General features: G+C 38.2%; 1 long non-coding RNA gene across 1 annotated transcript; it reads right to left on the reverse strand.

The window, feature by feature from the left end:
• Positions 1 to 3678: 3678 nt before the first annotated feature.
• LOC145820519 (uncharacterized) lies at positions 3679 to 8561 on the reverse strand. The gene is made up of 2 exons (XR_014362219.1): positions 8432 to 8561; positions 3679 to 4067 (listed from the first exon to the last, which is right to left on the reverse strand). It is a non-coding gene; the product is annotated as an uncharacterized LOC145820519 (long non-coding RNA).
• Positions 8562 to 14109: the final 5548 nt, after the last annotated feature.

A 14109-nucleotide genomic window follows, 5' to 3' on the forward strand; every position in this document is an offset into this window, starting at 1 on the left:
TGTTTGGCACTTCTTTATAAAAATTAGTTTTGCAAAATGATTTGCCGGATTTGGACTCTTTGGTGATTTATCGGTCTTGCTTTGCACTTTGTGAGATTAGATTCAGAACCGTGACATTGAGTCCGAACTGTAGTAGCTAATGAACAAATCAGGTTTCGTGCCGATCTCGCGCGCAGAGGCCGGGACGTTCGGGCACGTCTACAATACCAAAGACCAAATTTTATCAATTCTTCTCAAGTCATAACATGTTCAAGACCTCTCATGTCCATAAGGAACTCAAATAGAAAGCCCCTCTTTTATATATATAGGAACCAACCAAAAATCCACTAAAACCCTTCCCAAATCATACCATTTATACAAGATGACAATATCTATGTTAAAAACCATATAGGAGAGTAGAATATCCCTACCTCAAGCTTAAAAGAGGAAGAATGAAGAAAAGTCCAAAAGTCGACGGAGGAAAAATGATGTTTTGCTCCGATAAAAGTGAAGCCCTCGACAAGCTCTACAATATATCTCAAAGAAGCAAGGTGAGGAGAGGCCTTCAAGCAAGTACATCTAAGGATCTATGAGTGAAAAGTGCTTTTTGAGAAAGAGAGAGAGAGTCTCACGGTTTAGAGGGAGAAAAGAGAAGAAGAAATAAAGAAAAGGGTTAAGTGATAGCCTATTTATAACACTAGGTAAAATTAGAAATAAACCCCAAAGTCAACCCAAAGTATCTGGTCAAAACCCCCAAAAAGTAGGCCCAAACCAACAAAAAAAATCTGGAAAAATGTCGTAGGTGTCGACCCCTGCAACACAGGTGTCGACCCCTAAGAAGAAAAGCTGGAACACTAAGTTTGACAACATAGTAGGTGTCGACCCTTCCCCAGGTTGGTGTCGACACCAAAATGCAGTGAGCAATTTCAAAACACAGGTCAACCCTTCCCAAATTGGTGTCGACCCTTGCGACCAACTAAAAGAGAAGGTGTCGACACCACCAAGACCGGTGTCGACCCTAGAACATGATTTTTAAGTTTCCAAACAACTTTTCAATGTGAATAAGCATGAATGAGCAATCTCAACAAGTTTAAATCAATTTGTACACCTCCAAAACTAAGGTACAACAACACCAAAGATTCCCAAAATAAAATAAAGGGTTCAAATACACTTACCACAAGTTTTAAAGGACACAAGTGCTACAAAGGGAGTGTAGTTTGCTTTTTAAGGGTCATTTGGCATTGGCTAATATAACTAATTTTTTTAGCTTGAGATTTTTTAGCTTGGTTTTTTTAGTCTCGTTTGGTTTTTGTTTTGGGACTTTTTTTGACTTTTGTGAAAGAAAAAATGTAATGATTATAGGTAAAAAGTAATATTTTATCTTATTGATTATATAACTTATTTTGTCCTTTTGCACTTTTTTAATTTCAAAATCTTAGCCAAACGAGCACATGTTTGGTTTCTTTTTCTCAGCTCATGTTTTAAAAAAATTTGGGTAGGGTTTGATTCACTTTTTAAAACTTAATTTGATTTTTAAATTATAATTTAAATGTAATATATTAATCAAATATATTTTTAAAATATAATTTAAAATTATTTTTAAAACTCTCTTCTTCTCTTTTTTTTTAATATTATTTAATCAATTAATCAATCACCTCTTTTTGTTTTTCTCTTATCTCTCATCTCTCCTCTCACATCCTCTCACATTTTATACTTCAATCACTCAAAAAAAAAAAAAAAAAAGAAACCATTTTAAAGCCATTTTCAAAACGCATAACCAATCAATTTTTTTTTTTTTTTTTTCAAATTTTGATTCAAAAAATCATAGTAACTCAAAGTAAAACTTCACACTTAAATCATAATTCTAAAACTAAACCAAACGGACCCTTAGACTTTTTGTTTAGTTAAGTCCAAAAATGAAAAAAAAAAAAAAAAAATCAAAATCTCAGAATGTGTTTAGTTTGTGTTTTGAGATAAAATTTCAAAAAAGATTTTTGAGAGAGTTTAAAATTTTTTTTGATTTGTTTGATTGTATATTTTGAAAATAGTTTGAAGTTTGAGAGTTTGAAATGATTTGATATTTTGTTGTAGTTGAGTAGATATGTGTGAGAGAAAAAGTAATTGAAAATGTAATATATTTGAACGTAATATATTAATCAAATATATTTTTAAAATATAATTTAAAATTATTTTTAAAACTCCTATCTTCTCCTTTTTTTTATTATTTATTATTAATCAATCACTTTTTTTTTTCTCATCTCTCATGTCTCCTCTTACATTCTCTCACATTCTATACCTCAATCAATCAAACAAAATAAAAATAAAAATAAATTACAAACCATCTTAAAACTATTTTCAAAACGCATAACCAATCAAATTTTCTTTTTTCAAATCATGATTCAAAAAATCATACTCTCTCTGTCTCAAAATAATGGTCCTTTTAGGATATCTAACTTTTTTTGATAGTACAATTATTACACTTTAAAAAAATTAATTTCCAAAATTACCCTTCGATTTGAGTCATGTATGTCTTCGATTTGGTAGTACAATTAGACAAATATCAATTCAACCCTAAATCACTTTATCCTATTCTCTAATCTCTATTTATCATAATATCATAAATATCAGCAAATATCAATTCACCTTTTGATACCTTTATTTAGTGTTTGTTTGAGAAGTGAGTTGGCTTTTTGATATTTTGGTTATTTTTACTTAGGGCTAAAAAGCGGAAGGACTTTTTGACTTTTTTGACTTTTTGTGAGAGAAAGAATGTAATGATCATGGGTTGAATGTGATATTTTTTCTTATTAGGTTAAAAAGCCTATTTTATCTTTTTGTAACTAAAATAGTCCCAAATCCAGCCCAACCCAACCCAACCCAACCAATCTTCCCAAACAAAGGCTTAATACAGTACTAAAAAGAAGAATTGAATGAAGTGTCGCGGACGTGGGGGAAAACAATGACATTGTTAAATACTTATGACGTCCGTTCCAACGTCAGATCTATGGGGAATTCTTCAAGCTTGAGATAAAATAATTTTAAAAAATGCACTACAATAAAAAAAGCCTTTGGTGGCAGACTGATTTTGTCTCCAAACATCAAATTTTCGTCACTAAAGTGATCTGCGATGAAAAAAATTTGTCACCACGTTCGTGGCCTTTACGTCGTTGCTGAAAGTATATGGGGACGAAAAACAGTTTTGTCGCCTATTTTTGATTTTTGGCGACGAAATGTTTCATCTCCAAATGTTGAATTTTTCGTCCTCTATAACATCAATTTCGTCGCCAAAACTAAATAATATTTTATTTTAATTATTTTTCACGACGAAATATTTCGTCACCAAATATATTTTAGTGACGAAAGTTTTCCTCACCAACGATTTGGATGAAGGTGACAAAAAAATTCGTCACCAAAATGAGCAGAAAAGAAAATTCTTCAATGACAAAAAACATTTTGTCACCAAATATTTCAATTTAGCAACGAAATATTTAGCAAATGTGACGAAACTATTTGTTTGGTATTGTATCATTAGTGACAAAATTATTCATCATGATTTTTGCAAACTAATAGCGACATTTTTATTTCGTCACTAATAAAAATTAAAAATTTTGAAAATGGGGGTACTATTTTCTTCCGAATTTTTTTATTTTCAGTAACAATTCCTTGCGCATATCAATAACCTGTTCAACAAAATATCTATTACAAATCAATACAGAAATCTATTCATTTTCATAAGCATCACAATTGAATTTCAGCACTATCCACAAAAATACAATATGAACTGCATGCGGATTATAAACATGTCTCCTAATATCCACAAAAAACGTCTACTAATATCCACAAAAATATAATATCAACCGCATGCGAATTACCAAACACATCTCCTAATATCCAACAAAAAACATGTCTACTAATATCAACAAAAATAAAATATCAAGGGCGGATTACCCAACATCCCCTGTAATACCAACAAAAATAGAAATTTTACAACGCAACCAAAATACATGTAAGGTAATATGAACAAAAACACAAAATGAGCTACCATCTGCCCTCCAAATTACCAAACATGTCCATATCAAATCTCAAATCTGCAAAAAGATGAAACACAAAAAAAAAAAAAAATGCAAGTTAGACAATTATTATCTTATGCATAAAATATACAATTTAACATGCATTTTTCGAATTAGTTTTCAAATTGGGAGTCCCGTGCTAGTTCCGTAAGTTTCCACAACTCACATTGGTCCCTCGCGAGGTGTTTGAGGTGTTCCCTGGGCCGTCTCGTGGCTGTTTCACGATTTTGGCCCCCGAAGGTCTATTTTCAAGCTTAAGTGTAAAAAAGTGCCTTTTTGGACTTAGTTTTCAAACCGGGAGTCCCGTGCTAGTTTCGTAAGTTTCCACAACTCACATTGGTCCCTGCAGACATGTTTGAGATGTTCCCCAGGCCGTCCCGTGGCAGTTACACAATTTTGGCCCCCGGAGGCCTATTTTCAAGCTTAAGTGTGAAAAAGTGCCTTTTTGGATTTAGTTTTCAAACCGGGAATCCCATACTAGTTCCGTAAGTTTCCACAACTCACATTGGTCCCTCCCGACGTGTTTGAGGTGTTCCCAGGGCCATCCCGTGGCTGTTGCACGATTTTGGCCCCCGGTGGCCTATTTTCGTGCTTAAGGGTGGAAAAGTGTATTTTTGAACTTAGTTTTCAAACAGGGAGTCCCGTGCTAGTTCCGTAAGTTTTCACAACTCACATTGGTCCATCCCGACGTGTTTGAGGTGGTCCCCGGGCTGTCTCATGGCTGTTGCACGATTTTGGCCCCCGAAGGCCTATTTTCAAGCTTAAGTGTGAAAAAAATACATTTTTGGACTTAGTTTTCAAACCGGGAGTCCTGTGCTAGTTCCGTAAGTTCCCACAACTCACATTGGTCCATCCCGAGGTGTTTTAGGTGTTCGCCGGGCCGTCTCGTGGCTGTTGCACGATTTTGGCCCCCGAATCTCTATTTTCAAGCTTAAGTGTCAAAAAGTACATTTTTGGACTTAGTTTTCAAACCAGGAGTCCCGTGCTAGTTCCGTAAGTTTCCACAACTCGCATTGGTCCCTCCCGATGTGTTTGACGTGTTCCCCGGGCCGTCCCGTGGCCGTTGCGCGATTTTGGCCCCCGGTGGCCTATTTTCATGCTAAAGTGTGGAAAAGTGCATTTTTGGACTTAGTTTTCAAACAGGGAGTCCCGTGCTAGTTCCGTAAGTTTCCACAACTCACATTGGTCCCTCTCAACATGTTTGAGGTGGTCCCCGGGCCGTCTCCTGGCTATTGCAAGATTTTGGCCCCTAAAGGCCTATTTCAAGCTTAAGTGTGAAAAAATACATTTTTGGACTTAGTTTTCAAACGGGGAGTCCTGTGTTAGTTCCGTAAGTTCCCACAACTCACATTGGTCCCTCCCGAGGTGTTAGAGGTGTTCCCTAGGCTGTCCCGTGGCTGTTGCACGATTTTGGCCACCAAAGGTCTATTTCCAAGCTTAAGTGTGAAAAAGTGCATTTTTGGACTTAGTTTTCAAACCAGGAGTCCCGTGCTAGTTTCGTAAGTTTCTACAACTCACATTGGTCCCTCCCGACGTGTTTGAGATGTTCCCCAGGCAGTCTCGTGGCTGTTGAACGATTTTGGCCCCCGGTGGCCTATTTTCATCCTTAAGTGTAGAAAAGTGCATTTTTGGACTTAGTTTTCAAACCGGGAATCCTAGGCTAGTTCCGTAAGTTTCCATAACTCACATTGGACCCTCCCGACGTGTTTGAGGTTTTTTGCGGGCCATCCCATGGCTGTTGCACGATTTTGGCCCCCGGTGGCCTATTTTTATGGTTAAGTGTGGAAAAGTACATTTTTGGACTTAGTTTTCAAACAGGAAGTCCTGTGCTAGTTCTGTAAGTTTCCACAGCTCACATTGGTCCCTCCCGACGTGTTTGAGGTGGTCCTCGGGCCGTCTCATGGCTGTTGCATGATTTTGGCCCCCGAAGGCCTATTTTCAAGCTTAAGTGTAAAAAATGTATTTTTGGACTGAGTTTTCAAACCGGGACTCCCATGCTAGTTTCGTAAGTTCCCACAACTCATATTGGTCCCCCTCGAGGTGTTTTAGGTGTTCCCCGGGCCGTCTCGTGGTTGTTGCATGATTTTGGCCTCCGAATGTCTATTTTCAAGCATAAGTGTGAAAAAGTACATTTTTGGACTTAGTTTTCAAACCAAGAGTCTTGTGCTAGTTTCGTAAGTTTCCACAACTCACATTGGTCCCTCCCGATGTGTTTGAGGTGTTCCCCGAGCCGTCCCGTGGCTGTTGCACGATTTTGGCCCCCGGTGGCATATTTTCATGCATTAGTGTGGAAAAGTGCATTTTTGGACTTAGTTTTCAAATAGGGAGTCCCGTGCTAGTTCCGTAAGTTTCCACAACTCACATTGGTACCTCCCGACGTGTTTGAGGTGGTCCCTAGGCCGTCTCCTGGTTGTTGCACGATTTTGGCCCCCGAAGGCCTATTTTCAAGCTTAAGTGTGAAAAAATACATTTTTGGACTTAGTTTTCAAACATGAAGTCCCGTGCTAGTTCCGTAAGTTCCCACAACTCACATTGGTCCCTCCCGAGGTGTTTGAGGTGTTCCCCAGGCTATCCTGTGGCTGTTGCACAATTTTGGCCCCCGATGGTCTATTTTCAAGCTTAAGTGTGAAAAAGTGTATTTTTGGACTTAGTTTTCAAACTGGGAGTCCCGTGCACGTTCCGTAAGTTTCTACAACTCACATTGGTCCCTCCCGACGTGTTTGAGATATTCCCCGGGCTGTCCCGTGGCTGTTGCACGATTTTGGCCACTGGTGGCCTATTTTCATCCTTAAGTGTGGAAAAGTGTTTTTTTGGACTTGGTTTTCAAACCGGAAGTCCTGTGCTAGTTCTGTAAGTTTCCATAACTCACATTGGTCCCTCCCAACATGTTTGAGGTGTTCCTTTGGGGCATCCCGTGACTGTTGCACGATTTTGGCCCCTGAAAGCCTATTTTCAAGCTTAAGTGTGAAAAAATATATTTTTGGACTTAGTTTTCAAACTGGAAGTCCCGTGCTAGTTTCGTAAGTTCCCACAACTGACATTGGTCCCTCCCGAGGTGTTTGAGGTGTTCCCTGGGCTGTCCCATGGCTGTTGCACAATTTTGGCCCCCGAAGATCTATTTTCAAGCTTATGTGTGAAAAACTGTATTTTTGGACTTAGTTTTCAGACCGGGAGTCCCGTGCTAGTTCCATAAGTTTCCATAACTCACATTGGTCCCTCCCAACATGTTTAAGGTGTTCCCCGGGCCGTCCCATGGTTGTTGCACGATTTTGGCCCCCGGTGGCCTATTTTCATCCTTAAGTGTGGAAAAGTGCATTTTTGGACTTAATTTTCAAACTGGGAGTCCCGTGCTTCTTCCGTAAGTTTCCAAAACTCGCATTGGTCCCTCTCAACGTGTTTGAGGTGGTCCCTGGGCCGTCTCGTGGCTGTTGTATGATTTTGGTCCTGGTGGCCTATTTTCAAGCTTAAGTGTGAAAAAGTGCATTTTTGGACTTAGTTTTTAAATCGAGAGTCCCGTGCTAGTTCCGTAAGTTTCCACGACTCACATTGGTCCCTCCCGACGTGTTTGAGGTGTTCCCTAGGGCGTCCCATGGCTGTTGCACGATTTTGGCCCCCGAATGCCTATTTTCAAGCTTAAGTGTGAAAAAATATATTTTTGGACTTAGTTTTCAAACCGGGAGTCCGGTGCTAGTTCCGTAAGTTCCCACAACTCACATTGGTCCCTCCCAAGGTGCTTGAGGTGTTCCTCGGGCCGTCCCATGGCTGTTGCACGATTTTGGCCCCCAATGGCCTATTTTCATCTTTAAGTGTGGAAAAGTGCATTTTCGAACTTAGTTTTCAAACCGGGAGTCCCGTGCTAGTTCCGTAAGTTTTCACAACTCACATTGGTCCCTCCCGACGTGTTTGAGGTGGTCCCCAGGCCGTCTCATAGCTGTTGCATGATTTTGGCCCCCAGAGGCCTATTTTCAAGCTTAAGTGTGAAAAAATACATTTTTGGACTTAGTTTTCAAATCGGGAGTCCGGTGCTAGTTCCGTAAGTTCCCACAACTCACATTGGTCCCTCCCAAGGTGTTTGAGGTGTTCCCCGGGCCGTCTCGTGGCTGTTGCACGATTTTGGCCCCCGAATGTCTATTTTCAAGCTTAAGTGTGAAAAAGTGCATTCTCGGGCTTAGTTTGAAGTTTAAGTGTGAAAAAGTGCATTTTCAAGCTTAGTTTCATGCCTACATGTTGGAACAGTGCAAATTTCAAAGTAGTTTCCTAATTGGGAGCCACGTGCATATTTCAGTTTTTGTGATGTTTCTCGGGCTTTTACATGCATAGTTCACTATCTTAGTTGAAGAAAAAATTTCTACTACATTAACATGGAAACATAATATACTAACCAAGAAGCTTGTCCATCAGAATCTGAACTTTCCCCACTCTCAAAATTTCCCGTGATACCTTTATGCCTCAAACACTCGATGATACTTTGTATCTTCTTGCTTTGTTTCTTCTCTGACTTTTCAAACCTTGCAATTTGTTTATTTTGTTGTGCTATTTGTAGCTCGAGGCATTGAACATAGTCACTATTTTCAGCAGGTGCAATAGTTGTATTCACAGAAGAAGAAGGCCTCATACTGAGTCCTTTCACATAACCTGGCCTTGGCTGAAGCACCTTGACTGACAACTCCTCTGGGGTCAAAGGGATCACACTAGTCTGCGAAAGGTGTTCTTCTCGTATCTGTATCATGTTGTCCTATTAATTTGAAATAAATCAAACAAGTATTAGTTATTCTACCCTACATAGCAAAATAAATAATATTATCAAAATTGAAAGGCATTGCCTTGTACATACATAATTAACTTGGCTCTCCGATGAAATCCATTCATGCGTGTCCGAATTGCAGTGGATGGACTTGTAAAATTCTGTTAAATCGGGCACTTTGCCATTTGCAATTATCTGCTTCATTAGTTTGTCAATGTTAATTCAATGATTTAAATAACAAAGCCTACTAATTCAATAAAATAAATTAGTAGAACGCACCGAGCTGTGTACCCTGATCGGGATTGATTTTTATCCACATCGATGTTTTGTTTTCATTTGCATCCTATTATTCACATTAGCTAGTGATTGTTCCTACACAATTGAAACACCAATACAAACAAGAAAAGATAACATTAGTACGAAAAAAACTTAATTTTTGACAATTAACATACATAAAACACTTTACCTTGAATTTTTTACTATTCCACTTGTCAATTAGAGATGTCCACTGATTGAGCGTAACTCTTGCAGGTGGGTGGCTTCTCGCGTAATCCTCCCCTCTTGCATCTTTAAGTTGCTTGTATTGTTTGAGCAACTTATAGGTGAAACCACTCAATCGTCGACCAAACCGTGAATGAGACCGTAAACGTAGTCTTGGTGCCATCTGTTGTTCCTAAAAGAACATAATCAAACAGTGAAAACGATATTTAAAGCAGTTAAAATATATTTTAAAAAAGATATGATGTGTAAGATATGTGAAGAAGAAATGTAAAAGGTAAAAGACATGTTCACACACAAATATAAAACAATGTGTATAATACCTCGAGGTCAAAGGAACTTAGTGACTCATCATCATTGTCATCCTCACTCTCAAAAGGGTTATACTCAACATCATCATCTACCTCAACCCTAATTCCCTTTTCCCTTGCAGTTGCACATTTGGGCTGAACCGCACTCCCTAAAGAATTTGTAATATTCTTCACTCCAAGATTGTTCATTACCTTACAGTTCTCCTTGATTCGCTTATTTCCTTGTTTCTCGTATTCTGTTAGCTTCTTAGTTCTCAAATCACCTGGTTTTAGCCATTGTTTTTTGCCTCGAACCATTTTCTACAACTATATAACATAATTCAACTTTAATTGAAAAATATAGACAATGTCATCATGCACCATTACATAAAAGAAGAAAAAGAAAGTAACATAATCATACAAAATAAAAATTACATTAATTAATAATATCTGTTCAAAAATAAAGTGATATACTAAAAATTACATATCATAATCCATATTAGATCCATATCAACATCAGGAATGTTATGTTTTTCATCTCCTTCATCATCTCTATTTTCTTCCATTATCGCATCTGATGACCCTACTTTCGAAATAACATTGAATTCAACATCATCCCTACAGTATCGAACAATTGGGTCAATGTCAATTGGAACAACATCAGTAATGTTTTCTTGTTGGAACACATCATTATTTTCTAAAGGATCCAATAATTCTCCATCACTAGTGTCCGGAACATCAAAGACACCCCTATGTTGTGCCCTTTGTACGACATTCTAATGTTCACCCAATTTGGTATCATTTAGATAGAAGACTTGCTTAGCTTGACTAGGTAGGATAAATGGGTCAGATTGGTACCACCGACTTGTGACGTCAATGCTTGTGCAATATGTATCAAATCGTATTGTTCTGCTTCTACCAGTGTTACCGGTGTTGTACCATTCACACTGGAACAAAACAACATTTTTACCACATATGTAGTCAAATTCCAAAACCTTGCACAAGTGACCGTAGAAGTCATGCAATTTTCCTTCATGATCCCCGTGTGTAAGCACACCACTATTCTGACTCGTACGACGGTTGTCTAGATCTCGAGTATGGAACCGGCTACTATTGATTATGCAACCTGAGTACTCTTTCACTAGCAAATTAGGACCATTTGCTAATGACCACAATTCATCAATTGCCTCTATTGACTCTTCCATTCTCAATCTATTTATCTACAATTACATGTAACAAACAATAAGTAAATAATTTATGAATGAGGACATTTCATAAAACTTTAATTTTGTTAAAGTTGTAAATGTGGAAAAATTATAAATGTTTTACCCTCTATTTGAACCACTTGGGAAATTCTTGTCATTGTATGTGGGTTAAGTCATGTCCAGCCTGAGTTTGTAATAGATTTTTGTGTTCCCAACTAAAAAAAAAAAAGTGATTACTATGTAGTTCCGCAAATAAAAAAAGCTAAGCATAAGCATAATTCAATGAAACACATACTCCAAATACTTTTCAATCTCTGGGCTATTGTACAACACAAACCAATGAGCAATATCACGAATTTCTTGAGACATTTCAGTATCTCGTGTGATTAGACCAATTGGACGTGCAGTTTCTGTGAATACTGTCAACCCTTGTTGACGTTCACTACGATCTTCATTCTATTCTGGTCGATTATGCACGGTTTCAATCCCATCAACATACATTGAACAAAAAGTAATGCACTCTTTGACAATGTAAGCCTCAGCAATTGAACCTTCTGGTCGAGCTCGGTTGGTCACATATTTTTTTAATGCTCCAAGAAACCTTCAAGAGAGAACGAATTAGGAGTATAATTACATATGCAACACACTTACGTAAATCTCATTTACAAGTATAAGTGTAAAAAATACCTTTCAATTGGGTACATCCATCGATATTGTACAAATCCTCCAAGAATAGCCTCACGAGGCAAATGAACAGCCAAGTGGATCATCACATCGAAGAAGGCTGGAGGAAAGATCTTTTCAACATTGCATAAAATGTGTATTATACGTTCCTCTAATTTCTCCAGTTCGCTCTGCCTTAGTGTCCTAGAGCATAGGTCTTGGAAGAAATTGCCTAACTCAAAAAGTGTTGTGCTAATTTCTTTATCCACGTAACCACGCATTCCAATGGAAAGAATTCTTTGTATTAGTACATGGCAGTCGTGGCTTTTTAGGCCTGTTAGTCTACCATTTCTTGCATTCACTGATTTGGATATGTTTGCCGCATACCCATCTGGATACTTGACAGTTTTTAAAAATTCAAAGAAACCCTCCCTCTCTGCAGGTGTCAATGAAAAGATTGCTCAAGGCTCGACATATGATCCATCGGGTCGTTGTGTTAGCCATAGCTCTTTCCTTATACCCATATCTTCCAAGTCTAATCGTGCCTTGTCTGTATCCTTGTTCTTTCCATCAATGCCTAATATAGTTCCGAAAACATTTTCACTAAAAATTTTCTCCACATGCATGACATCAGTGTAGTGTCGAAGTTTTCGCTTCTTCCAATAGGGTAACTCATATATAAAAAATCTAGAAATCCCCTAGATATTGATTTGTGATTATGTATCAATTTTAAGCAATAAATAACAATCCCAATCAAACAATCAAGACAAATCGACACAACGATTTTACGTGAAAAAACCACAATTGGACACCTCCAATTGTGATAAAAAAACCACGGGCAATAGCCACAAAAACAATCCACTAAGAAGATTTAAAGGAATTACACAGGTATACTCTTAATTACCTGGTGAATCCACGCCTAATTGAACCAACCTCTATGTGCCTCTTCCAACCCCGTCTTCACCTCGAAATTGTCTTTTCAATGAGCCATTCCAGAATCCACCAAAGCTTCAGGCTCGAATTCTTCAGAATCCACCGAAGAACAACTCTCTCTTTTGTATAACAAACAAAAACCTTTGATGTACTCTCTTTTAAACCATGAGTTGAATACTCAATAAATACATCAAAGAAAACTCTCAAAGTATCCCCAGATATAAACCCTAGAACCCAAAAAGAAGATCTGGAGTAGTAATCCTAAAATCTGACCCAACACGCGAATTTATAGAATCTGTCCCGCGATCTCCACTTGAGCACCCAACAGCCCACTCGAGCGGCTTCAGCAAAATATGCGCGTGATATAACAGAGGTCCGCTCAAGCGCTAGAGAATCCGCTCGAGCGCGAAATCACACATCTCAGTACTTTTACAGGCGACCAAAACTGCTGGAACTAAGGATTCTCCGCTCGAGCGGACAGGAAACTTGGAACGCATTTTTGTATTTTGCTTTGGGGGTGCTGCCCCTCGACCCCGCCTGGGTGCTGCCCCGGACCCACCAAGGGACTCTGCCCCCTGGACCCCCGCGAGCTGACCGGGCAGCTCGATCCCCGTCATAATTAGCGAAGTGGCAATCTTGAAAGCATTAACATCACAAACTTCTCTGAAAGGCACAATTCGGGTTGGATTCGTATATAAACACTCATAGCCTCACTGAAATAAAAGTGCAAAAATAAATACAACTGAAAGGAGTTTTTTCAAACGGGATTGCTAGGAATAAAAACCTAACAATCTCTCCCTTTGGCAATGCCGTGACAAAACACACCTAACAAATAAAATCCTAAACACCCCAACCCATTACATCCAACAAAAACAAACTTCTTTCTCAAGGTCATGATCTGCAAAACAGCTATTAGTGCCACAATCTCCAAAACAACTATTAGTCCCATAAGAGTATAAGAAAAAAACAATAAACATAGGACAAGATTATCTTGAAGCATGAGATGGAAAACATGAATAGATGCAACTTGGAGATGTTAAGAACATATGGCATGAATAGATGAAGACTAAGACTCATGAAAAACAACTTTCTCCCTCTTTTTGTCACGAATTGACAAAGAAAGCTCAATCAACTAAAGCAAGATCAAAAACCACACAAGCAATGAAAATGAATAACCAAACTCCCCCTCGCTAAAAGCAACCACAAACACGGAAAACAGTGAACAAGAAGAAATTGACAAAAATAATATGGTGGAACAAGCAAGAAATCTCAGATTTGTGCCTTAAAATACATAAGATTATCTAAGAAGCACAATTACTAGTAAACACAATGTGTACAGTCTGCAGAAGATTCCTCATAAAGGAAAGTGATGCATTATATGAAAAGCATAGATCCCATGATAAAAGTGTGTGTGTGACTCTTGGAGTTCGACAAACACTAGATTCAATCCTGGTAGTGATATGAAAGTTGAACCTCCGACAAGAGAATCTAAGCACAACAAAGGAAAGTCAAACCACTAGGAATCAAGGGGTATTTGGTGAGTAAAGGCGGAGGCTCCCCCTCAATCAATGAATCCTTTATTTTTTTTCCCTTTTTTTTTTCTTTTCTTTCTTTTGCACAATTTTTTTTTCTTTCTTTTGCACATTTTTTTTTTCTTTTACACATTCATTGGCAGCTGACAAGCTCAAGAGTATGGAAACCAAACCAGAGAAGCATGGATATAATAA

Source organism: Camellia sinensis, chromosome 2, assembly GCF_055761805.1.
Source record: "Camellia sinensis isolate YWXY chromosome 2, ASM5576180v1, whole genome shotgun sequence".
Lineage (NCBI taxonomy): Eukaryota > Viridiplantae > Streptophyta > Magnoliopsida > Ericales > Theaceae > Camellia > Camellia sinensis.